Below are 25,915 nucleotides of genomic sequence, written 5' to 3'. Positions count from 1 at the left end.
CCAACTTTTGGAGTTACTGAGAAATTGTGTGGGAACTTGATAGACGACTGTTTAACAAAGATCACAATTTGTAAGTAGATAACTTCTACACTGGAGTACAGTTGTTCAAGAAATTGTTTAGAATGGACACTGTTGTTTGTGGCACAATTCGTTGTAACCGGAAAGGCCATCCAAGGGAGCTTGTCTGTAAATATCTTGAGCGGGGACAGTGCAGTGCCTTGCAGAATGATGAGCTGCTAGCTTTGAAATTTTCAGACAGGAGGGATGTCTACATGCTAAGTACTATCCACGATGAGAGTACTTCTATGTTACTGTTTGGGGCCAGGTTGCTGAAGTGCTCAAACCTGTGTGCATTTTAGATTATAATAAGCACATGGGAGGTGTAGATAGAGTTGATCAGAGGTTGGAACCTTATACTGATATTTGTAAGTCTTACGTTTGGTATAAGAAGTTGGCAATTCACCTGTTCCACTTGGCAACTTTGAATGCTTTTATTGTGTTCAAGGATAGGTCTCCAGAGTCAAAGATGACATTTGTGGTGAAATTCCAGGAGTCAGTGATAGAGAACCTTACTGTGGTGGAACAGGCAAGAGTTCCTAGAGAAGCAGTGGTGGAGGATGTTGCTAGATTGAAAGATCGCCACTTTGCTGAGCGCATTCCTCCCACGCCCAAAAAAGACTTTCCAGTTAAGAAATGTCTGTGCTCGAAGAGGTATCCGGAGGGAGACTCAAATGTACTGCCCAGATTGTCCTTCAAAGCCTGGGCTGTGTGTGGGTGGCTGTTTCAGGAATTACCACACCCAGAAGAATTACTGGGAACTACCATGAGTGTAAACCGCTGGTTTTATATTTTCATGTGTTCAGTTTCATGGTTGGCATTTCTGTCATGTACTTAGAGCTTTTGTGTTTGTAGTTTTGTAATTATTTCTAATTACTTAGTGGTTTCTTTGTTTAAAAAAAAAAAGTGATGCCATTGTGTGTGGAGTGGCGCTTGGCTGGCGGTGTAAATATTGACTTGCTGTTGGCTACTGCAACACACTGCCAGCCAAACGCCATTCCACACACTCCCATCAGCTGGTGTGAATGCTATATCAGGCATTTGATGGGCCCTTAACTGGCGCAGTCTGTCGATGTGAGTGTTGTAATGTGCTGGGCCCATGGCTGACGGCGTGAATGGTCTTGTGCATGTAATGTATTAAAGGTGTGTGAATGGTCTGTAAAGCGGTTGGTGTGTTGTTGTGGTTTTACAGCTCACGAGCTGTGAGTCATTGGTTCAGTTTTTTGGCCTTTCAGTTAATAACAGTGCATTTCATTTTTGTGAAATCTCTTGTTAATAAAATTTGATCTACTGAATCATTACTCACCCTCGTGCTAACTACAACCAGTATGTGTGGTAAAAATGACAAAACCTGCTCCGCTGTAATCTGGCATTGCAGAACACCTATGACACGCTAGGTGTCTCGGGTGGGACCCCGATGATGAAGCATGCCACCAACTTGGTTGGTGGGTAAGAGGTCTTTTTAACATAACCTAAGTGTGCTTCTTTCCACAATTTTATTGTTTGGAACATCACATATTTCCGTGGACACATCAAAATGATCTATTGTAAAACTATCTGTGTTTGGGGGTGGTGCACTTATGTTTTTGGTACCAGGTGCGGCCTTCATGTAGGGAAACCTACCAAACCCAGACATGTTTTAAAATAGACACCCCAAGGAGTCCAAGGAGGTGTGGCTTGCCTGGATCCCCCAACATTTTCTTACCCAGACACCGCTGCAAACCTCAAAATGTGCTTATAAAAGCTAATTTCCTCAATTTTCTTTGTAGGATCACTGCTGCAGCACAAATTTCCTACCACCCAGCATCCCCTCAGTCTCCCAAGTAAAATCATACCTCACTTGTGTGGGTCCCCAAAGCAGAGTCATCCTAAAAGATGTATAAAAGAAAAATATCAACTCGCCGTGCTATCCCCTCAATCTCTACAGGTTTTTTGCATTTTTCTGTTGCAGGCACCTGGGGTACCCACACAAGTGAGGTATCATTTTATCGAGAGGCTTGGGGGAACACTGGGTGGAAGGAAATTTGTGGCTCCTCTCAGATTCCAGAACTTTCTGTCACCGAAATGAGAGGAAAAAGGTTTTTTTGGGCCACATTTTGAGGTTTCCAAAGGATTCTGGTTCACTAGGTGTCTAGTTTTCAAAAATGTGCAGGTTTGCTAGGTTTCCCTAGTTGCTGACTGAGCTAGAGGCCAAAATCCACAGCTAGACACTTTACAAAAAACAGCTCTGTTTTCTTTGGGAAAATGTGATGTGTCCACATTGTGTTTTGGGGCATTTCCTGTCGCGGGAGCTAGGCCTACCCACACAAGTGAGGTACCATTTTTTTTCGGGAGACTTGGGGGAATGCTGGGTGGAAGGAAATTTGTGGCTCTTCTCAGATTCCAGAACTTTCTGTCACCGAAATGAGAGGAAAAAAATTTTTTGGGGCCAAATTTTGAGGTTTGCAAAGGATTCTGGGTAACAGAACCTGGTCAGAGCCTCACAAGTCACCCCATATTGGATTCCCCTATGTGTCTAGTTTTCACAAATGTGCAGGTTTGCTAGGTTTCCCTAGGTGCTGGATGTGCTAGAGGCCAAAATCCACAGCGAGGCACTTTGCAAAAAACAGCTCTGTTTTCTTTGGGAATATGTGATGTGTCCACGTTTTGTTTTGGGGCATTTCCTGTCGCGAGCGCTGGTCCAACCCACACAAGTGAGGTATCATTTTTATCGGGAGACTTGGGGGAACGTTGGGTGGAAGGAAATTTGTGGCTCCTCTCCAATTCCAGAACTTTCTGTCACTGAAATGAGAGGAGAAAACTTTTCTGGTGAAATTTTGAGGTTTGCAAATGATTCTGGGTAACAGAACCTGGTCAGAGCCCCACAAGTCACCCCATCTTGGATTCCCCTAGGTGTCTAGTTTTAAAAAAAGTGCAGGTTTGCTAGGTTTACCCTAGGTGCTGGCTGAGCTAGAGGCCAAAATCCACAGCTAGACACTTTACAAATAACAGCTCTGTTTTTTTGGGGAAAATGTGATGTGTCCACGTTGTGTTTTGGGGCATTTCCTATCTGGGGAGCTAGGCCTACCCACACAAGTGAGGTACCATTTTTATTGGGAGACTTGGGGAAATGCTGGGTGGAAGGAAATATGTGGCTCTTCTCAGATTCTAGAACTTTCTGTCACCGAAATGAGAGGAAAAAAAAATCTTTTTGGGCCAAATTTTGAGGTTTGCAAAGGATTCTGGGTAACAGAACCTGGTCAAAGCCCCACAAGTCACCCCACATTGGATTTCCCTAGGTGTCTAGTTTTCATAAATGTGCAGGTTTGCTAGGTTTCCCTAGGTGTGGGCTGAGCTAGAGGCAAAAATCCACAGCTAGGCACTTTGCAAAAAACTGCTGTTTTCTTTGGGAAAATGTGATGTGTCCACGTTGTGTTTTGGGGCATGTACTGTCGCGGGCGCTAGGCCTACCCACACAAGTCAGGTACCATTTTTATTAGGAGAGTTGGTGGGAATGCTGGGTGGAAGGAAATTTGTGGCTCCTCTCAGATTCCAGAACTTTCTGTCACCGAAATGAGAGGAAAAAGTGTTTTTTGGGCCAAATTTTGAGGTTTGCAAAGGATTCTGGGTAACAGAACCTAGTCAGAGCCCCACAAGTCACCCCATCTTGGATTCCCCTAGGTGTCTAGTTTTAAGAAAATGCACAGGTTTGCTAGGTTTCTCTAGGTGCGGGCTGAGCTAGAGGCCAAAATCCACAGCTAGGCACTTTGCAAAAAACAGCTGTTTTCTTTGGGAAAATGTGATGTGTCCATTTTGTGTTTTGGGGCATGTACTGTCGTGGGCACTAGGCCTACCCACACAAGTGAGGTACCATTTTTATGGGGAGACTTGGGGGAATGCTGGGTGGAAGGAAATTTGTGGCTTCTCACAGATTCCAGAACTTTCTGTCACCAAAATGATAGGAAAAAGGGTTTTTTTGGCCAAAATTTGAACTTTGCAAAGGATTCTGGGTAACAGAACCTGGTCAGAGCCCCACAGGTCACCCCATCTCGGATTCCCCTAGGTGTCTAGTTTTCAAAAATGTGCAGGTTTTAGTAGGTTTACCCTAGGTGCCGACTGAGCTAGAGGCTAAAATCCACAGCTAGACACTTTACAAAAAACAGCTCTGTTTTCTTTGGGAAAATGTGATGTGTCCACGTTGTGTTTTGGGGCATTTCCTGTCGCGGGAGCTAGGCCTACCCACAAAAGTGAGGTACCATTTTTTTCGGGAGACTTGGGGGAATGCTGGGTGGAAGGAAATTTGTGGCTCTTCTCAGATTCCAGAACTTTCTGTCACCGAAATGAGAGGAAAAATGTTTTTTTGGGCCAAATTTTGAGGTTTGCAAAGGATTCTGGGTAATAGAACCTGGTCAGAGCCCCACAGGTCACCCCATCTCGGATTTCCCTATGTGTCTAGTTTTCACAAATGTGCAGGTTTGCTAGGTTTCCCTAGGTGCCGGCTGTGCTAGAGGCCAAAATCCACAGCGAGGCACTTTGCAAAAAACAGCTCTGTTTTCTTTGGGAATAAGTGATGTGTCCACGTTTTGTTTTGGGGCATTTCCAGTCGCGGGCGCTGGTCCTACCCACACAAGTGAGGTATAATTTTTATCGGGAGACTTGGGGGAACGTTGGGTGGAAGGAAATTTGTGGCTCCTCTCCAATTCCAGAACTTTCTGTCACTGAAATGAGAGGAGAAAACATTTCTGGTGAAATTTTGAGGTTTGCAAAGGATTCTGGGTAACAGAACCTGGTCAGAGCCCCACAAGTCACCCCATCTAGTTTTAAAAAAAGTGCAGGTTTGGTAGGTTTACCCTAGGTGCCGGCTGAGCTAGAGGCCAAAATCCACAGCTAGACACTTTACAAAAAACAGCTTTGGTTTTTTTGGGAAAATGTGATGTGTCCACGTTGTGTTTTGGGGCATTTCCTGTCTGGGGAGCTAGGCCTACCCACACAAGTGAGGTACCATTTTTTTCGGGAGACTTGGGGGAATGCTGGTTAGAAGGACATTTGTGGCTCTTCTCAGATTCCAGAACTTTCTGTCAGCGAAATGAGAGGAATTCTTTTTTTTGGGGCCGAAGTTTGAGGTTTGCAAAGGATTCTGGGTAACAGAACCTGGTCAGAGCCTCACAAGTCACCCCATATTGGATTCCCCTATGTGTCTAGTTTTCACAAATGTGCAGGTTTGCTAGGTTTCCCTACGTGCTGGCTGTGCTAGGGGGCAAAATCTACAGAGAGGCACTTTGCAAAAAGCTGCTCTGTTTTCTTTGGGAATATGTGATGTGTCCACGTTTTGTTTTAGGGCATTTCCTGTCGCGGGCGCTAGTCCTACCCACACAAGTGAGGTATCATTTTTATCGGAAGACTTGGAGGAACGTTTGGTAGAAGGAAATTTGTGGCTCCTCTCCAATTCCAGAACTTTCTGTCACTGAAATGAGAGGAGAAAACATTTCTGGTGAAATTTTGAGGTTTGCAAAGGATTCTGGGTAACAGAACCTGGTCAGAGCCCCTAAAGTCACTCCATCTTGGATTCTCCTAGGTGTCTAGTTTAAAAAAAAATTACAGGTTTGCTAGGTTTTCCTTGGTGCGGAATGAGCTAGAGGCCAACATCCACAGCTATGCACCTTGCAAAAAACTGCTCTGTTTTCTTTGGGAAAATATGATGTGTCCATGTTTTGTTTTGGGGCATTTCCTGTCGCGGGCGCTAGTCCTACCTACACAAGTGAGGTATCATTTTCATCGGGAGATGTTGGGAAATGCTGGGAGGAAGGAAATTTGTGGATCCCCTCAGATTCTAGAACTTGGAAAAAATGTTTTTTGGCCAAAGTTTGAGGTTTGCAAAGGATTCTGGGTAACAGAACCTGGTCAGAGCCCCACAAGTCACCCCATCTTGGATTTCCCTAGGTGTCTAGTTTTAAAAAATGCACAGGTTTGGTAGGTTTTCCTAGTTGCCGGCTGAGCTAGAGGCCAAAAGCTACAGCTAAGCACTTTGCAAAAGACATGTCAGATTTCAATGTAAAAATGTGATGTGTCCATGTTGTGTTTCCTGTCGCGAGCATTAGGCCTAGCCATGCAAGTGAGGTACCATTTGTATCAGGAGACTTGGGGGAACACAGAATAGCAAAACAAGTGTTATTGCCCCTTCTCTTTCTCTAAATTTTTCCCTTCCAAATGAAAGACAGTGTGTGTAAAAAAGTAATCTATTTGAGAAATGCCCTGTAATTCACATGCTTGAATGGGCACTCCAGTATTCAGAGATGTGCAAATAACTACTGCTTCTCAACACCTTATATTGTGCCCATTATGGAAATACAAAGGTTTTCTTGATACCTATTTTTCACTTTTTATATTTCAGCAAATTAATTGCTGTATACCCGGAATAGAATGAAAACCCATTGCAAGGTGCAGCTCATTTATTGGCTCTGGGTACCTATGGTTCTTTATGAAGCTACAAGCCCTATATATCCCCGCAACCAGAAGAGTCCAGCAGACGCAATGGTATATTGCTTTAAAAAATCTGACATTGCAGGAAAACGTTACAGAGTAAAAAGTGGAGAAAAATTACCCCTTGCTGAATTCAGAATTTAGTCTACTTTTCAGAAATGTTTAGCTTTCTGGGATCCACCATTGGTTTCATACTCATTTCTGTCACCTACTGGAAGGAGGCTGAAAGCACAAAAAATAGTAAAAATGGGGTATGCCCAGTAAAATGCCAAAATCGTGCTGAAAAATTGGGTTTTCCAATTCAAGTCTGCCTGTTCCTGAAAGCTGGGAAGATGGTGATTTTAGCTCCACAAACCCTTTGTTGATGCCATTTTCAGGGGAAAAAACACAAGCCTTCTTCTGCATCCCTTTTTTCCAATTTTGTTGAAAAAAACTAAAGATTCGCTGTATTTTGGCTAATTTCTTGGTCTCCTTCAGAGGAACCCACGAAGTCTGGGTACCTCTAAAATCCCTAGGATGTTGGAAAAAAAAGATGCAAATTTGGCATGGGTAGCTTATGTGCAGATAAAGTTATGAAGGCCTAAGCTCAAACTGCCCCAAATAGCCAAAAAAAGGCTCGGCACAGGAAGGGGAAAGGCCTGGCAGCGAAAAGGGTTAACCTTCAACGTGAAGATTTGCATGCGTTGCAATGTTTTTTTCTGCAGGCATGGTTCTACAGTTCGTGAAAGGGATATTGTATATTAGAGATAGTGAGGTCTGGGAGGATACTTTGACAAGGACGAGGAAGCACTAACAGACTAAGAAGAAAAGACTCAATAGTGGTTCAGGCAAGTAGTGGTTTAGATCTCGTTGTTCAGGATGTTTCCCCTCCTGCGTGTGTACCGGGTGTCGGGAGATGTCCAAGGTCATCCTGATGTTCAGTTTGTGGGATGAGAGACCAAAGGGTAGATGCTAATTTCAACTGTAAGGAAGATGGAAAGCTATAGGTGTTGACATGAAGTTCTCAAAGGTTCTGTAGGTTTAATTGGTATTCACATAATGAGTTAAAGGCAGATCCACTTGAGACTTCGAGCTGTACAAACCTCTCTCCCCTTATTACTTTGTGTAGCTTTATGCTATGCAACACCTCTCTATCAGAAATTCTACAGAAGTCACTGTTCTACTGACACCTTTCTACTTCCCAAGAATCAACTGGAATTTCCCTTTAGTTTAGTTCAGGGCATTTAGATCAACGTAGGGTTATCCATTGATTGGACAAGTAGACCAAAACCTATATACAGATCATCAGATTCTGTTTCTCATCTTTTGTATTGCCTCAACTGAACTTCTTGTACGCCTTATGTTTGTGTGATTTGATCTCATTCAGTTTTTCACGTTGTCTTTGGTGAATTTGTGCCTATACAGAATGGTTTTAATATTCAGTCATATTAGTTTGGGCCTTAACTTGTAATAAACATTTGAACTTTAACTATTGCTTCCTAGTATTTAATTTGTGGCCAAAGGGGTTGAACTGCAAGTTAAACTGGGAAATCGACTTTAATTCAAGCATCCTAAAAAGGTCCATTCTGAGAAGAGAAGTAAGAACAAGGGCCCAGAGCTCTACCAGATGGTGGTTAGGTGTTGATGTAAAGAGAATTAGAACCTTTCATCCTAGATTAGCTAGTCTCTAAAGCCCAGGCCCTAGTGCCCATGTCTCACGTTTGGAAGATCGGCGGAGTTCCAGAGATTCGGGAGAGAGTTGTAACAGCTTAGTTGATTAATATTAGGGTGGGCATTGCCATGGTTTATACTTAGCTTGCGATGTTTAGTGGAGATGTTTTGGATGTTGTGTGAGTATGGTGTTTAATACGAAGAAGTTGAAGCTGCTATTGGGTCAGATGTGACCTAAGATCCCGGGAAAGTATTAAAAAGTTTAGAAAACATGTTATTGTAATTGTCTACTAAGTTTGGTGGTGCTTGTCGTGAGATGAGGTCAATGGCACAATTGAGTTAGGGATATTTACTTTTGCGTGAATGTAAGATGTGGTTGCTATAGTGGATCCTAATGCACAGGGAGAATCTATATCAATTTGAATGACGTCCCCGCAGGTCGAGATTTCATTTGAGTGTTTGGTTATTTTGATTCTATTGTCATCGCTTTAGTGGAACAGACAAACGTTATTTGTTTTGTATTTAGTTGTGTGTGTTTGATGCTGAAAAAGGTATGTGCATGAAGATTGTTAAGGAGGGTGACCTGCTGCAAGGTGCAACATTGACATGACATTGTGCATCTCTAGTATTGGTCAGTTAGTGTGGATCTGCGTTGGTACTGGTTGTCTATGTCACAACCGGTTGCACTGCAATTGGTTGCTGTTCTTGAATGAGACTTTTCGACAAAGAGTTATTTCCTGATCCAGAACAAAATTCCATCTGTGATTATTGATATTTTATTAAAAAATGAATTGTGCTAAGGTCATACAAGGTTTTTTAGGGGAGATATGATTGTACTTGTTAGAGAGGGAGAAGAGGCAGCACCTGAAGGTACCCCAGGTCATTATATGGTGATAAATGTAGGGCTTCATACATATATTTGGCCTGGTCAATCGCACAAGATCTCAGAAAAAAATGATGCATTGAGGTTTCCATGCTGTGGCACACTTACTCTGAGATTCATTGAAAATTTGAGGATGATATTATATAAGATAAAACCAATGCCTAGACTTGCACAGTATGACAATCCGCCCCATGCTAGAGAAAAACAAAAGTATTAGGGAAGAGCCCAAAAAAGTGTATATGTATGTTGATGCTAAATTGGATGCTGAACAAAAGAAGTGGTGAACTGACATGATACAGGGAGTTAGATTGTACCTAACCCTGAGCGGAGCTCACAAAGTTTCACTCCACGAAATTGTGCTGAGTTCCCAAAAAACTCCATTAAATTCTGTGGAGTTCTGTGCGCGGGTGGAGTATTGCTTGGCCACTGACAGCTCCCTCATTTTATGCTGCCCTATTGCTCACTATTAAAGTTTGAGAGTGTTACGTGTGTTTGTCCTTCACAGTTCAAGTTTAGCATTTCTTCCAGACTATCAGCAGTAGCACCAATATCAGCACAAGCCCACCTCCCCACCAGTAATATTTCAGATATGTCTAGGTTTCTGCCCATGCATTTCTGGACAGCACCCAAGCCACTAGTTCTGTTTCCGACTCTGGTTTTTGCTAGTGACGGTTTGTTGTAAATGTTAATATTAACTGCACCATCTCTAAATGCATGCAGATTGTTTTGAATAAATGGGGGCCCAGCCTGCAGGTTGGAAATACCCTTTGTATGTTTCTATGGTCTTTATGCCCCTTCCACAATCTCCTTGCCTACCACTTTCACACCCTAGGCAACTGCATTACCTTTGCTTCTTTAGTGGCCCAGTACTTGGCCCCAATGTACAGGAGGAAGATGATCATCCCAGGTTGTTGTATGTTGATGGGAGTTGGAGAGATTAGGGAGGCCAGGGCTCCGTACGCACAGGCATGGCCAGGCCTGGACTTGAGGGACCCGGGTTTGCCTGAGCTCTCTCTGCATGCTCTCTGTGGCCTGCCGCCTCACAAAGTCGACACTACACTTCACAATGACCCTCAGGATAACCCTGGTGCTAGTTGGTTCATTTGGAGCGCTGATGCCGCTCACCTGAACCTACCCTACCCAATTGCTGCCCAAAGCCTTAGTGTACACTAGACTAGACCTGCTGGGAGATGTAGTCTTTCTGAGGTCATTAATATGATGACGTTTACTTCAGTGACTAATAGTACTGGTCTACTTTGGCATCTCCTTGTTGGTGAAGGGTGCCATGGGCCTTGGATTACAATCCTGGTACATGGTAAGGGCCTTTGTATTGATTTCCCTTTCTGACTGCAATGTCCTCATGTTTGAAACATGTTATGGCTGCTGGTGTCACCATATTTAAGGAGTGGGTGCCAGTAAAACTCTGTCATGGGGTGGAGTCGGAGTTTTTGCTGAACTCTGCACTCCACGTGGAGGAAGAGTTGCAAAGCTCTGTGAACTCAGTCAGAGGAGTGGAGTTTGCCGCCTAATCCTAATTGTACCCAGCCTTAATGAGTGAAGCATTCGAGAGGGAAAAGAAACAGAAATGTAAAAGATAGGGAAAGAAGGAAAGCGGGAAAATTAGATGATATGAGTGAGATTAGTAACAGCGATTTTGGTGATGTCCTTTTGGATGCATTATTGTCAGAATGTCCACCCCCACATAATGTGACTCAAGTGGAGGAAAAAGATAGTGCAAATGTTGGGGGAATCTTGGATTATCTTCAGCCCCAATAATCCTGAACTCTGGTTCAGTGGGGGTCACTCTGGTGAATGTGCATTGTGAACCAATGGGAGGGAGTTCCAGGAATCCTGCTAACTCCACGGCTCCCAATACTGCTGTTGCTATTACCGCCCTGGTTACTATAAATCCTGTGATCCCTATGTACAAGCCTTATTTTCCAGGAAACACAGTTTATAATCTGACAGTCCATATTGCACTAAGAGCTTCAGGTAATACTTCTGTAAGTCCAGATACGAGAGGATATGTTTCTCTGATGGCAAAAAAACACTCCATGGGTGGCAAGTGCTGATTTGACTCTGAATAATACATGTTGTGGTTCCACAGGTGTGCTTCAGAGGATGCCAACTTCTGGTACGCCCATATCGGAGCCAACTTTAAATTCTAGTAGTGGCACCCATGGGGAAGGGAATATGTATAATGGCCCGTAGTGTCACTGAGTCTTAGTGCTAAGGAAATAGATGAGTGGGTGAAGGCTTTTAAGACTCCTTCGAGTGATAGCAAGAGGTCTGAGTTGAGTCAGGGAATGAATGATTCAGCCACCCATGAGAGCAAATTTGGTGGATGTTGCTAAATTGACATTGGAATTGAAATAAAACTTGGGTGTTTAGACTCTTATCAACAAAATTAGGCTATATTCATGGTAAGGATGTTGCCAGATATGCAGGACAAATATCTGACAAGCTATCTGAGTTGGCTCAAAAATATGAGATAGATTCAAATGAGACCAAAGCTTTGCAGAAGAGTTACTGTGTATGTTTCATTGAGGAAGCTTGTATGAGAACCTCAGGAAAATAAGAAAATACAAAATAAGGAGTTAATTCAAAACATACAAAAATAGAATGAATTAGATAAATGGGAAAGCAGAAGGGTGAGAAAAAATGAAGAACTGAAGAGGCAGACAGGGCAACTACCCCCTCCATTAGAAGGTGTGGTGAGTACCTCAAATTTCTCGTGGAGGGAAGGGCCAAGTGGAGGCTATGTCCATGTGGCTTGGAGCAGAAGTGATTGTGCATTATTCACTAATGATTTCCCAAACATGAGGGAAAAGTAGGTAGAATGTGCGATTTGTGAAGATTTCTTGGTTGATTTCAGTACTCTGTTTGATACTGTGGTTCCAAGTGACTTGTGGGCAGAATGTAAGATAGCTATAGAATGGCCTGAGAAGAAGCCGATGAGGAATCCAGTGTCCAACGGCCCTTCGACATTGGTGATGAAAAAGTAGGTTTTGACATTTTTGAAGTCAATGGTGTCTCCCAAGGACATTAATTGGCTCAAGATTGAGAGATAAATTCAGGAGCCTAAAGAGTCAATTCATGCTTATTATGAGAGATTGTTGAAGGTGTTCAAGCAGTATAGTGGAATGTAAATGCTTGAGCTGAAGGATATGGGAATAGCAAGAAGCATTGGAAGCAGGAATGTGATCTTAATGCAACTAATCAAGTCCAGAATTCAGGCTTTGCACAACTCCAGAACAACAACCCTGTACAGTCACAAAACATGCTAAGACAAAGAGTGAGAATTTTAGTGTACCACAAGCTTCAGTGATACAGGTTCCAGAAGCCCCAATACCCCAGCAAAATGCAAATGGTCCCAGACTGAGCTCTAATCAAGTTTCAAATGTGAATATGAATGTGTTCCAAGATAACAATCCTTTCCAACAATACTTCATGTTTGAGACATCTGAAAATTATAGCTACGATCAGTCAGCCTGAAGGTGCCTGATGGGGGAGAAAGATTGCGTACTTGGCACAGTTTTGGAGGTCAGAATATTGTGGTCTATTCATGGATGATGAGGTGAATGGCCACCCTGTGTCATTTTTGGTAGACACTGGTGCTACCCGCTGTACTCTGAGAACAGTAGAAGTCTCAAACCTACCTTTCTCAGGAAAAGTGACCCAAGTTATGGGAGTTGTGAACAAACAAAAGATAACCCCAGAAACAACAGAAGTATGTGTGAAAATAGGGTCTTTTTGAGGGGAATCAATGATTCATGGTGTGTGATTCTACTTCTGTGAGTCTTTTAGGGAGAGACCTCCTTTGCAAGCTCAATTATGTCATCTATTTGTATGCTAATGTGGCGTTGGAAGGGGAAAAACGCTGCACCATATTCACAAAGTGGTACAAAGCATGCGTTGTGCCACTTTGTAACCCCTTGCGCCATATTAGGCCTGCGCCAAGCATAATGTATGCAAGGGGGCGTTCTGACCTGGGGGGGGAGTAAAAATAGCACAAAGGAATCTCTAAGATTCCTTTGTGCCATTTTCATCAGCCTTTTTTAACGCCTGTTAAGTGCAAGTGTTGAAAAGAGGCTCCCATTAACTACAATGGGCCTCTGGGTGCTTTGAAGGATTAGCGTTATAATTTTTTACGCTAATCCTGCAAAGCACCGAACTAGCGTAAAAAATTATGACTCTAGTCACCCTAACTACTGCCATAGTGCACCGTATTGTAAATATGGTGGTACCATGGTGGCATTAGGGGGGCACTAAGGGGCTCTAGAAAAGTGGTGCTGCACTAGGTGCAGCGCCACTTTTCCTAAATCTGCCCCTTAATTCCTGTGAGGAGTCTGGCAGCTGCATTAGGAATTGTTCTTAGGGGTGCAAGGAGACTTAGTACCAGTGAAGATGGCATTGTTGTAGTCAAGTTTTTGTACTACAGTCTAAGGATCATCAGGGGGTGAACAGTTTCATTTATTTTCGGTGTTATATGTAGAGCACTCCTTAGGCTGAGTGACTGATGTGCTACTTCGTTGGCATGTTTTTGGCCAGAGTGATACCCAAGGACTTACGAGAGTTAAAAAGTGACAGAGAACAGTTTAGTGAATCTAAATTCTTGAGCCATTCTTGGACTATTAGAGGTTTGTTTTTTGGGGAGAGGAGAAGTAGTTTGGTCTTGGTGTGTGTAGGAAGCTGGCTCTGTATATACTATATCAAAATGAGATATTGGCCCTCATTATGATGACCGCTGACGGCATGGCAGTGCTCGACCGCCATATAATGATGCAAGTAGTGAACTGGCTGCCAGGGCTGAGTCGACCGCCGGGCCTGAAGGTAGCCTCTGTCGACTCAGCGGGCAACCATAGACCACCGGTGGGATAATAATCCCATTTCCTCCAGGGATACCCCACCAGGTAATCCCTGGAGGAAAGCATACTGGTGACAGGAATTCTCATTTCTGTCACCAGTATATGACGCAACAACCCCCCCCCACTGCCACAGCCCCCACCCACCCCCCAAGCCCCTAGACCCACCCCCACCCCCAAACCCCAAAAATTGAATTCCCATCCCTCCTACCCCGATCTCCCTGTAGGCCCTCCCCAACCCTACTTACCATCCCCCACCTCCGTTCAGGACCTCCCCGAGCCCCCCCAAAAAAATGCAAGCATCCACACATGCACACACTCATTCACGCACATACTGACACTCCCACATGCCGTCCACCCCCCAAGCATACACGCACACTTCCACACGCATGCCTGAGGGGGTGCCATGTCGACTTTGCCTTTTTCTCCCCACCAGTACACACAAGCTGCAAAGGCAGTGTGCATGTTCTTGGTGAGGGGTCTTCCAGGGTGGCATAATACATGCTTCAGCCCTTGAGGACCTTCCCTGGCCACAAGGCCCTTGGTACTATGGGTACCTTTTACATGGGACTTAACTGTGTGCCATGGGTGGGCCAATTGTGGAAACAAAGGTACAAGTTTTGGGAAATAACACTAGTGCTGGGGCCCAGTTAGCAGGATCCCATGACAATCTCAATCAAAGTTGGCATCATTATCAGGCAACATGTGTGGTGGGAGTACCCATGCCAACAGTGGCACTTTCCTACAGTGGGGCTTAGCTTTAGTAGATTGGTGTTTAACCAGGTTTGCATCTTATTTAGTGTGGAGTTCAAATGCAGGATGTCCCTGGGTGATTTTTTTTGTAGTTTTTGTTGTGTTTGTTTTAGAATGACTGTGAGGGGTTCCATGAAGGGACTGAATAGGGATGGTGAGAGGATTTGAACTTTTAGGTACACTTTGTGGAACTAAACAAAACACCATTTAATTGTTGAACCACCTGGCTGAAAATGGTCATAAAGGGCCTGATTAAGAGTTTGGCGCACAGATTACTCAGTCACAAACATGATGGATATACCGTCCACCGTATTATGATTTTGATAGGATATAATGAAACTTTAATACTGCGTATGGGATATCCATCACATTTGTGATGGAATAACCCCCTCAGCCAAACTGTAAATTAGGCCCACAGGGTCAACTAGCAAATTGCAATACTGTGAGAACGAGGTCCAATATCTTGGACACCACATTGAGAAAGAAGCAAGGAAAGTATCACAAGAGATTATTTCGACAATTCTGAAACTGAATCCACCAACCACCCAGAAAGAAATCAGGATATTTTTGGGATGGTGGGTTAGTGTCTTCAGTGGATACCCAACTTTTCCCTAGTGGCCAAGCACTTCCAAGTTCTGACAGACAAGCATGCGTCTGATCTAGTACTCTGGGTAACGATTGCTTGATTGTCTTCCTAGAGATGAGATCAAGTCTCTCTCGTGCCACAGCACTGGGAATGCCTGATTACACTAAGTCATTTGTACTTTTTTTGCAGTGAGAGAGAGGGCTGCGCTCTCTCAGCGCTCACACAGTTACACAGGAAGACTTGAAGGCGAGTGGACTATTTCTCTGCTATTCTTGATTCTGTTTTATCTGTGCTGCCAGGTTGCCTTAAAGCCCTGGCAGCTGTTAGTGTGAGCATAGAGAGGTGTGAAAACATTGTTATCGGTCAGCCACTGACTATTTATGTTCCTCAACCTATTGAATTGTTGTTGACAAGGACTAGAACCCAACATTTGACAAGTAGCCGCTTTACTAAGTATGAGGTTTATGACCTCTTCTGGATCGCCAACCCTGAATGGTGAGCAGGTGAGGAAACTCTTTGAGGCGTTACAGATGCCTGCTCAAGTTGCTTTGGTCAAGTGCCCCGCGGACCGCAGTGGAGATGATCATGTAACCTTGGGTAATAGATGCACTGACGAAGTCGCAAAGTATTGTGCTCACAACGTATGTACCTTTAACGGAAAATGCACAAATGAGGGAATGGATGAGGCCAATTACAACCTTTTGTTAACAACTGCAGATAGATGAGAAGAGGTAAAGCGGCTTCAGGGAAGAGGTGTCGGAGGAATAACAAACAAGTTGCATCAGAACCGGTTGTGTTAAGAGAGAGGATGACATTTGGATTTCATTGGATGGAAGACCCCTGTTACCAAATAGTTTGTTGCCTCCAATGGCTAGACATTTTCATAGACCAGCTCATGTAGGGAGAGATGCTGTGGTTTGATTGTTTAGGCAAGTGTTGTTCAATCACAAGTTCAGATTGATGGCTGAAGCATTGAGTCACAGATGTGTTGTGTGCCATCAGAACAATGTCGGAAAGAGAACTTCAATAACACTAAGGGGGTCATTCTGACCTTGGCGGTCCATGACCGCCATGGCGGATGGCGGCGGAAGCACCGCCAACAGGCTGGCAGTGCTTCCTTGGTGATTCTGACCGCGGCGGTAAAGCCGCGGTCAGAAAAGGGGAGCCGGCGGTTTCCCGCCGGTTTCCCGCTGGCCCAGGGAATCCGCCATGGCGGCGCTGCTTGCAGCACCGCCATGGGGATTCCGACCGCCTTCCCGCCAGCCTGTTTCTGGCGGTGTCCACCGCCAGAACCATGATGGCGGGAACGGGTGCCGTGGGGCCCCTGGGGGCCCCTGCACTGCCCATGCCACTGGCATGGGCAGTGCAGGGGCCCCCTAACAGAGCCCCACAAAGATTTTCACTGTCTGCTTAGCAGACAGTGAAAATCGCGACGGGTGCCACTGCACCCGTCGCACCCCTTCAACTCCGCCGGCTCCATTCCGAGCCGGCTTCATTGTTGAAGGGGCTGTCCCGCTGGGCCGGCCGGCGGTCTTCTGGCGGTCGCCCGCCGGCCCAGCGCGAAAGCCGGAATGGCCGCCGCGGTCTTTTGACCACGGAGCGGTCTTTCGGCGGGAACCGCTTGGCGGGCGGCGACCGCCGCGGTCAGAATGACCGCCTAAGAGCCATAGGGAGATCAGGAGGTCCCTTTAATAGGATGCAGCTGAACTTTATCAAGATGCCTGTGTTTAATGGGCTGAGATATTTCCTGATGGTTGTGTGTATCTTCTCGCATAGGGTTGAAGCCCACCCGACCAGGAGAAATTATAGTCTCTGTAGCTAAATTGTGTTCAGGAAGCTCATTCCTAGGTTTGGTCATTTTAATAATGAGGTCCTGAAATTGTTGTGTGCAGCATTGTAAGTGGAGAAGAGATTATATTGTTACCTTGAGACCTGTGGCTTCAGGTCTTGTCCAACAAATTAATGGGACACTGAAATCCAGATTGGTGAAAGTGTGTGCTTTGATATCTTTGAAATGGCCTGACATTACCCCTTGTGTTGATGAGCCTTTGCAATGTATTTGATTGGATGACAGGACTATCGTCCCATGAAATAATGATGGGCAGATCTATTAGATTGCCAGCTATATCTGTGAAAGCACTTGTAAACATTACAGATGATTTGATCCCCAATTACTGCAAAGGACTAGCAGACATAGGCCCTGATTACAACTTTGGCGGATGGGATACTCCATCACAAACGTGAAGGATATCCCGCCCGCTTTGTACAAGTTCCATAGGATATAATGGAACTTGTAATACAGCGGCCGTGATATCTGTCACATTTGTGACGGAGTATCCTATTCCCCAAGGTCGTAATTGGGTCCATAGCACATTCTGTGTTGCATCAGGTCAGAGCAGCCTTAGCCCTGCCACATCAGGAGCAGTGCCAGGACCTTAGTCCCAGTGATGTGGGTTTGATGAAGTAACATATGAGGAAGACGTGTTTGGAGTATCATTGGTGTAGGACACACCAAGTCATTGTGGTGACAAAGGCAGCTGTTAAATGTCTCTTAACTGGGCACATGCTTCCCATACTTGCAGAATTGAGTGTCCCCTTGTTGTGACAGCACCTATCCCAGAATTACCAGTGGTGGCAGAAAGACAACGGGAGCAGTTCAGTCAAGCTGTTGGACATTAAAGAGAGTCTAAGACAGCACATGTTCAGTCTGAGGGGGTGTCTTGAGAGATCCACAGTTGAAGCTGAGATGGAAGAATCTTGTCCTTTAGAGATGAATGAGTTAAATTCAGATTTAGACACTGAGAAAGTACCTAGTGCTGTGAGAGAGTGAGCGGAAGCTGGATACCATTGGCCAAGGAGATAAGAAGTTGAATTTATCCAAGGAACGTGCACCTCAGACAATACCAAAGGACACTAAGAATTCTGATTTGAGTGAAAGTGAGGACGAAGAGTTTACACCGTGGAGATCTAAAGGGACTAGAGTGCCCTGCCAGAGGAACTCTTCACTTGAATGGACATACTTCATTGCTAATGACATAAAGAGAAAGGTTTGGGAATTTTGGGATAGCATTGCAGATCTAACTGAACCACCTTGAACTGAACTTTGTGCTCGAATTTTATTTTTAGTTTTCTTTGCCTTTGAGTAGACTGAGACATTTCACCTTGGATGTGATTATTAGTGAATTTGAACTGTTCCTTACTTGGGGACTTTGCATAGACTATATTAGGGAATTATGAGGAGGACCGACGCCCGAGTATGCAGAAAAAAAGAGTAGTGCTGTCCTTTAGAAGAACCCACAGTAGAGCTAAGGAAGACTCACAAATTATTGCATGGACCTTTTTTTGCAGTTTGCACAAGTAGAAACTGATAGAGAAGACCCTGCTGCTGCCATAGTCCACTCAACGGCCCTATTTTGGTAGAGTAACGGAGGCTAATTCTAGTAATGGCATTATTACTAATAGACATAGGTACATAATAGTAGGCATTATCATTACAGTTGTAGTGTTGAGTGTCTTCCTTGTTGGATTAGCCTCACCTACATCCTGTTGAGTAGATGAACCTCTACCTGCTAAAACCCCTCTAGATTCAAACCCAGTAGGCAGTAGGTTATATACATTAGAGGATAAAGTATTACATGTAGATATATCCAGAGGAGATTTTTCTACAAATGCCTAATTTAATCTCTTTTATGAATATACTGATCTCATTTAAGCAAGAGATTGTTATGCATGCACACAGTTGCCAGCATCTGCTGAAGAGGGTATTACATATCAATCAATCAATCAGTACTTGTAAAGCATGTCTTATCACCAATGATCGTATCTAGGCACTGGGTTGCTGTGCTTAGTCAAAGACCCAGGTCTTGAATTTCTTCCTGAAGTCTGTCAGCAAGGGTTATGGTCAGAGGTAGAGGTGGAGGGCATTTGAGGATCTGGCAGTGAAGAGCGAGAAGGAGCAGGGTCTGCTGTGGCTGCACAGTGTCTGAGCTAGGAAGAGGGAGGCAAAGCAAAGGTTTCTGGTTGGGTGGTAGACGTTCTGGTAGTGATTCATGAATGCTTGTCCTTGGGCATGGAGTGCTTTGTAGGCACACTTCAGTAACTTGAATTGGCATCTTTTTTGGACGGGGAGCCAGTGGAGAGTTTGCACATGTTGGGTGATGTGGGTCCATTTAGGTAGGTTGAGGATCAACCTGGGAACTGAGATCTGTATTGTCTGAAGCCTTTTTATGATTCTGGTGGAGGTTCCTGCATACAGTGCATTGCTGTAGTCCAGTGGCTGGTGATTAAGGTGTTTATCACTGCTTTGCTTGTACTGAAGGGAATCCACTTGAAGATTATTTGGAACAAGATAAGAGTGTGGAAACAGGTGAAGGACACTATGTTAATTCATTGCTGCTTGGTGAGTTTGCGGTCCAAGATGATGCCTAGCTTGCGGGCGTGGTCTCTTGGTGTATGAGTGGGTAAATGTTTGGCAGGTCACCAGGTGCTGTTCCAGAGGGAGGTGTGGTTGCCAAAGATCAGTACTTCGCTGTTCTCAGTGTAGAGCTTCAAACAGTTGCCCTTCATCCAGGCTGCAACATCTTTCATGCAGTTGTGGAAGTTGATCTTAGTGGTGGTGGGGTCTGCTGAGAGCGACAGGATGAACTGGGCATCATTGTGTAGGATATGATTTTGAGATTGTGGGTTCTGACTATGTTGGCTAGAGGCGTCATGTAGGTGTTGAAGAAGGTAGGGCTGAGGGATTAACATTGAGGTACGCCGCAGATAGTGCTTGTGAATTCTGAAGTGAAGGGCAGTAATCTGATTCTCTGCACTCGTCCTGTGAGGAGTGTTGCATTCTACTTCAGTGCCTCTCCCCTGATCCTGATCCGGTGCAATACGTGGTGGGATACAGTGTTGAAAGCTGCAGAGAGGTTGAGGAGGATCAGGTCCACTGATTCTCCCCTGTTGTGCAGGGTGCAGATGTCATCAGCGGCGGTGATCAGGGTGCTCTTGGTGCTGTGGTTGGCTCAGAAACTGGAGTGGGAGGGGTCCAGCAGTATATTTTTCTTTAGGTGTTCGATGAGCTGTTGGTTGATGGCCTTCTCCAGGACTTAGATGGGGAAGAGGAGCAGCCAGATGCGGCAGTAGTTCAGGAGTTCGCTCTGGTTGCAGAGTGTTTCTTGAGGAGGGGTCTGATTTCTATGTGTTTCCATTAAACATTAAAGGTGGCTCTGGTGATGGATGCATTGAGGATGGTTGTGAATTAGTGGCTGATTGCTTTGCTTTCTAGGTGGAAGAGGTTGTGGGGGCAAGGGTCCATAGGTGCGCCCAAGTGGAAGGATGGCTGTGGTGTTCAGTGTGGTGAGCCATTTCCATGCGGTGAGTTGTGGGCAGGGGAGGTTTCTTTCGGGGGAAGGAGGCTGAAGAGGTCAGGGTTTGGGGCCCAAAGTTCCTGTAGATGGTGGATATCTTGTTGTGGAAGTGATTTGCTCGGGTGTTGCAGAGTTCCAGTGAAGGAGGAATCGCGGTCTTTGTGCTGTTGGGCAGGCAAGCTCTCTGATGATGTAGAAGAGACACTTTTGTGGTTGGCACTTGAATCTATGCGATTTGCAAGGGCATCCATTTTTGCGTCTTTGAGTCGTTGGTGGTAGTGGTTGAGGGCTGATTTGAATGTGGCTCAGTTTGTAGTGTCTTTGTTGGTGCACCATCTTTTCTCCAGTTGTTTGTAGCTGCGTTTCATTGTGCTGAATTCTGGTGTGTACCAGCTTGCTTGTTTGGTGGTTCAGTGGTTTTCAGATGTTTTGATGGGGGTGACTAGTTTGGGATTGTTGATGATCCAGGTGTTGAAGTTCTGGACTGGTCGTTCCAGGTTGATTGCGTCTTCTGGTTGGGTGGCATAGAGGGTGAACAGCTATTGGGTCTGTGTTACTTTGTTCCAGCTGTGGAACAGGGTTTTGGGTGGGTTTGCAGTGGTGCATGGTGTGCCTGCGATTATGAAGTGGACAATGGAGCGGTCGATTCTGGTGAGTTCTGTGGCATGGCTGTATTTGACTCAGTTGCTGGACATGCAGATGGGGTCCAGTGTATGTTCTGCTCTGTGTGTGGGGTCTGTGACCAGCTGGGTAAGGCCGATGTTGTTCATTCTTTCCAGGAGGTTGGTGGAATTAGTGTCTGTTGAGTCATCCAGGTAGACGTTTAGGTCTCGGAGGAAGATGTAGTGCCTGGACTCAACTGCAAATGGGGCGATGAAGTCTGTGATGGCATCGCTGAGGCTGATGCGTGGTCCTGGGGGTCTGTTGGTGAGGGTGCCTTTGGTGGCCGTTTTTTGCCATCTGTATGGAATTGGAAACTGAGGTGTCCCGTGATCAGTGTGGTGGTGTCTTCGGTGACGAGCAGTGGATTGTTTCTTTGTGAATAATGGCTATTACTTCTCCGTGTTTGATGGCGCGGTCCCGGTGAGTGATCTTGTAGATGGTGGGCATTGTGGTCGCGATGTAAGGGCAGGAGAGGGGGTGAGCAAATTCTCTGTGATGAATGTTATGTCGGGAGTGACAGTGGAGATGATGTCCCAGGCTGCAGTGGTGTGTTTACAGAGTGAGTTGGTGTTGATCAGGATGCACCAGAGAGGTTTCGGGATGGTCTCGGTCAGTGGAGTGTGAGTATTGCTAGCTCAGGTGTATTAATACAAATTATTAATGAGTGTTCATGTATTCTCAATAAGGGGTTTGTGTAGAAAATATACTAGTGTAGAAAAATAATGCACGCATTTGAAAATGTGATTGCGAAGAGTGGCCGCCAATGTTCACAAAGTGTACTTACTAGTAGTTTAATATTGTGAGATGTTGAATATATGTTTGACTAACATAGTAATATGTCATATTAAAGGTTATGCATTATGTCCTAGCTTTACTAATTGTAGGCCTTAACTTAGCGGAAGTCTTGGCCTACTTGCCAGGCCTCATGTCAAAACTGTATTTCTTCACGTTTTTTAAAAAATGGCTGTCCGAGAGAGATGAACTGTGATTTTCCATTTTGCATTATTTAAAATGTGCTCATAACTAAAGGTTCTCATGAAAACCGACTGCTAGAAGGTACTGTTCTTGCTAATGTAACATTTTGTGTGTAATGAGTGAGACTAACTTTCTCAGGAGGAGAACAATGGAGATACTAACGGTAGTAGAAGCTGCAACAATATTGTTACCTGACAAGCCGGATGATGAGGACATTGCAGGACAACCAATCAACGACATTTGAATGGAGTAATGGTAGAATTCATAGATTTTGAGTTTTAGTTTTATTGGACAAAGTGTGAACATGCGATTAATTGGCCAATGGGGATTTGTTAAGTAGTTTTGCTAGTTTTGATTTAACGACACAGTACTGAGAGAAGACATCATCATTGCTCATTTTCTTGCTGGCCAAAAGGTCAATATTTTCTTGCGCATCCTGACGTGCTTAAAGACTTAGCATTTCTGAACTTTGATGTTGAATCCTGATTGCCTTGCTGATCGACTGATGTCCTGAGGATGAAGACTGACTCTGCTTGCTGATCCACACTGAGGATAGGTATTATGAATTAGACTGTTGATTATTATGCATATTTGCTTTTTCTTTCTAGGTACCAATTGCACTGTTTGATAGAACCATAGTTAGATGTTTTTCCAAATTGGTGTTACTAAATTGTTTTGTATGAAGCCCAACATGCTGATGCTAATCTGATGTTAGTTAAGGATCCTCACTAAAGACAAAATGCTAACAGGGAATTATGGTTGATGAATTTCTCTGCTGAATTCGAATATATGTAATCTCTTTGACAAAGCTGACTTTGCTATTAATTTGCACCGTAACCTTAGATGAGATTACGTTTCTTCTGCTGCTTTGGACAGCCAGTATTGTTTCTGTATGTGTTTCATTTGATTTTGAGATTAATCTACATGACCTTAGCATTACTAATATGGGAAATTAATAGTCTAACTTTTACTAAAGGGTGTGGTTATTCATGAATGAAAGGTCATGGTGCGTAACAATTACTGACTCTAATGATTATTAATGTTATTGATTATTGCTTATTATTGATCTGAATATACTGGAGTTATGGTAAGAACTTCCTAATTGCGAGTCAAAAGGTTCACCAACCTATTTGCGTCCCCTTGTAAGTTTACTTGTTATGGTCAGATGAGCCAACAGTGGCATGGGTTTCTGTGATGGCGGTTGATCCTATATTGCTGGTGAAGAGACAGCTGTGGCAGGTGAACTGCCCTGCTGTGGAATGAGGCGATGTGAGGCTGCAGTTTATTTTGACATCTGGAGTCCAGTGCTCAGAGATAGTTGGGGGTATATCATCGAATTCCATTGACATATGGTGTCTCATGTAGCTTTTTGCTGAGTTTGTTTTAGGGAACAGGACACTTTCAGTATTATTTTTCAACTTATGATTTAGTAGATACCTTTTGTTGTAGCATTGGAATCACCATTTCCATGCTGCAAATATAGAAACAGTTAATAGCTTCCTTCAACTCCTGAAGACATTACATAGAGCGTCTGCCCATAAATACAATTTGACATGTCTCTTAACTGAATTTGAGAAGACATTTCTAAATTCAGAAGAAGACATAAAGAAAGCAATATAAGAAAAGGAAAAATCTAGACCTGATCAGAAATATAGAGGACAATGGAAGGAAGAAGAAGCAATACACAGAGATTTAGGTGTCATGCCTGAATTGATTTTAGACTGGCAAGACAAAGAACAGTTATGCACGAGTAGGAATGAATCTTCTCTTAACAAAACCTTTAGGGGCAAGAGTGAATTTAATCATGATTTAAAAGATGGAAATGTTTGGCTTGCATTTTTTGAGGACCTGATTCTGTTTTCCTGGAGTTTGTTTTATTTGTGGAAAAATCACCTATTTCAGATAGGATGGTATGGTACGTGTTCTTGGGGTGTGATATTCCCAAAAATATATCATGTGGAGCAGAGGTTCCCAACCTTTTGACTTCTGTGGACCCCCGCTTTATCATTACTGGAAATCTGGGACCCCCACTGAACCATTATTGGAATTCAGGGACCCTCATTGAGTCATTAATGGAAGCCGGGGACCCCAGCCCATACATTGTAGATGATTTGAACCACAAAATAATACACAAAAAATACCTACACAAGCATCCATCAAACACATGCACAAATGATAATACATTTTATTTACTTTGCAAACACATAAATAAAAAAATGTAAATGTAATAGGAAAGTTGAAGCTTTTCTAAATTCAATTAAAGCCACACATCGTCCTTAGTAAATTCTGTTTGATGCACCTGCACTGCTCCCATGAATCAAGCTGAGGATACTAATTTAATTTTTAGCCCAACCTTTTCAATTTCTTTTACATTTACAGTGCATTTTAAAATGTTTAATAGTACATTTAGCCACTTTATTTATATACACTTTATTAATCTGTTAATATTAGTTGATTTTCTAAGCAGTCGGGGACCCCCTGAGGAGGCTTCGCGGACCCCAAGGGTTCCCCAGACCACAGATTGGGAACCACTGATGTGGAGCATTTGAATGATCCTCTATTGCAAACAAAACCCAGAACTAGACAAGGTGCAAATGGTGCTGAACTTGTAGGAGATATTGTTGGGGCAATAATCCCAAATGTGGGTGTTTTATTTCTGAATTAGTTTAAAGTTACGGAGTTGTTTATTATAGTAGAAGATTGTCTATGAGCACAGCACGTTCTTTATCATTTGTAGATACAGAAATTATAGTTATGAGGTCTATGGTTTTGCAGAATTGTTTGCGTTAGACATTCTGCTTCTCAGAGGGTGGAGTCTGAAGAATGTTAAAGGTCCAGCAGCGTTCCACCGACATCCCTAATAAAAGCGAGGATTTTAAAGCATATATTAAGAACATTTCTGAGTTAAAAGAGGATTTGAAGGAATTTGGAGCAACAGGTGCTTGGCAAGCTATTGGATATGCATTAGCTGCAGTTGGCCGATGGTTTGGAGACTTAGTAAGTGGAATAGAGGGCTTTGTTGTGAAAACATTGATGATGATTGCTCTTTGTGTAATATCTTTAGTTGTGGCTTTTAGAGGTTATCAGAGGATAAAAGCTAGACAAGGAATGAAGAGAAAGAGAGCAGACATTGAGTCATAAAAGATTCAGAGTAAATATTATGATGACATGAAGCTTCTGGAGGAGTCTACATGGAAAATGATGAAAACTACTGGTCCATCTAATCAGATGTTATCATGATGTGATGACTTGATTTCTCTTCAAGGGGGATTAGCAATGTTTAATTTTGGCTGTACTTTATATGTTACAGAAGTAACCTAATAAAGTAATCAATTGCATATATATTCTGTGCCTTAACATTACTACTGTAAAGTGGAGCACTGAAACCATATTTTGAAGGTGCATTCATGGTAGAAGATTAGAGATTAATAAATGCTTGTGTTCTAATGTCTGACTTTAATATGCTGAATTGTAGTACTTGTTCATACTTATATCTATGCATTTTGATTTATATGGCCATATTATAACTGCATATATTCATATTTCATTTAGAAATTGTTACTCTCATTTATAATTATAAGATGCACCTATAATCATGTATCTCAAATGTGCATTGACTATTTTATCGTTATCATAACCAAAGGATTCAAGAACTTGGGGCCACATGTAC

The sequence above is a fragment of the Pleurodeles waltl genome, chromosome 3_1 (genome assembly GCF_031143425.1).
Source record: "Pleurodeles waltl isolate 20211129_DDA chromosome 3_1, aPleWal1.hap1.20221129, whole genome shotgun sequence".
Taxonomy (NCBI): Eukaryota; Metazoa; Chordata; class Amphibia; order Caudata; family Salamandridae; genus Pleurodeles; species Pleurodeles waltl.
This window is presented reverse-complemented; position numbering follows the sequence as displayed.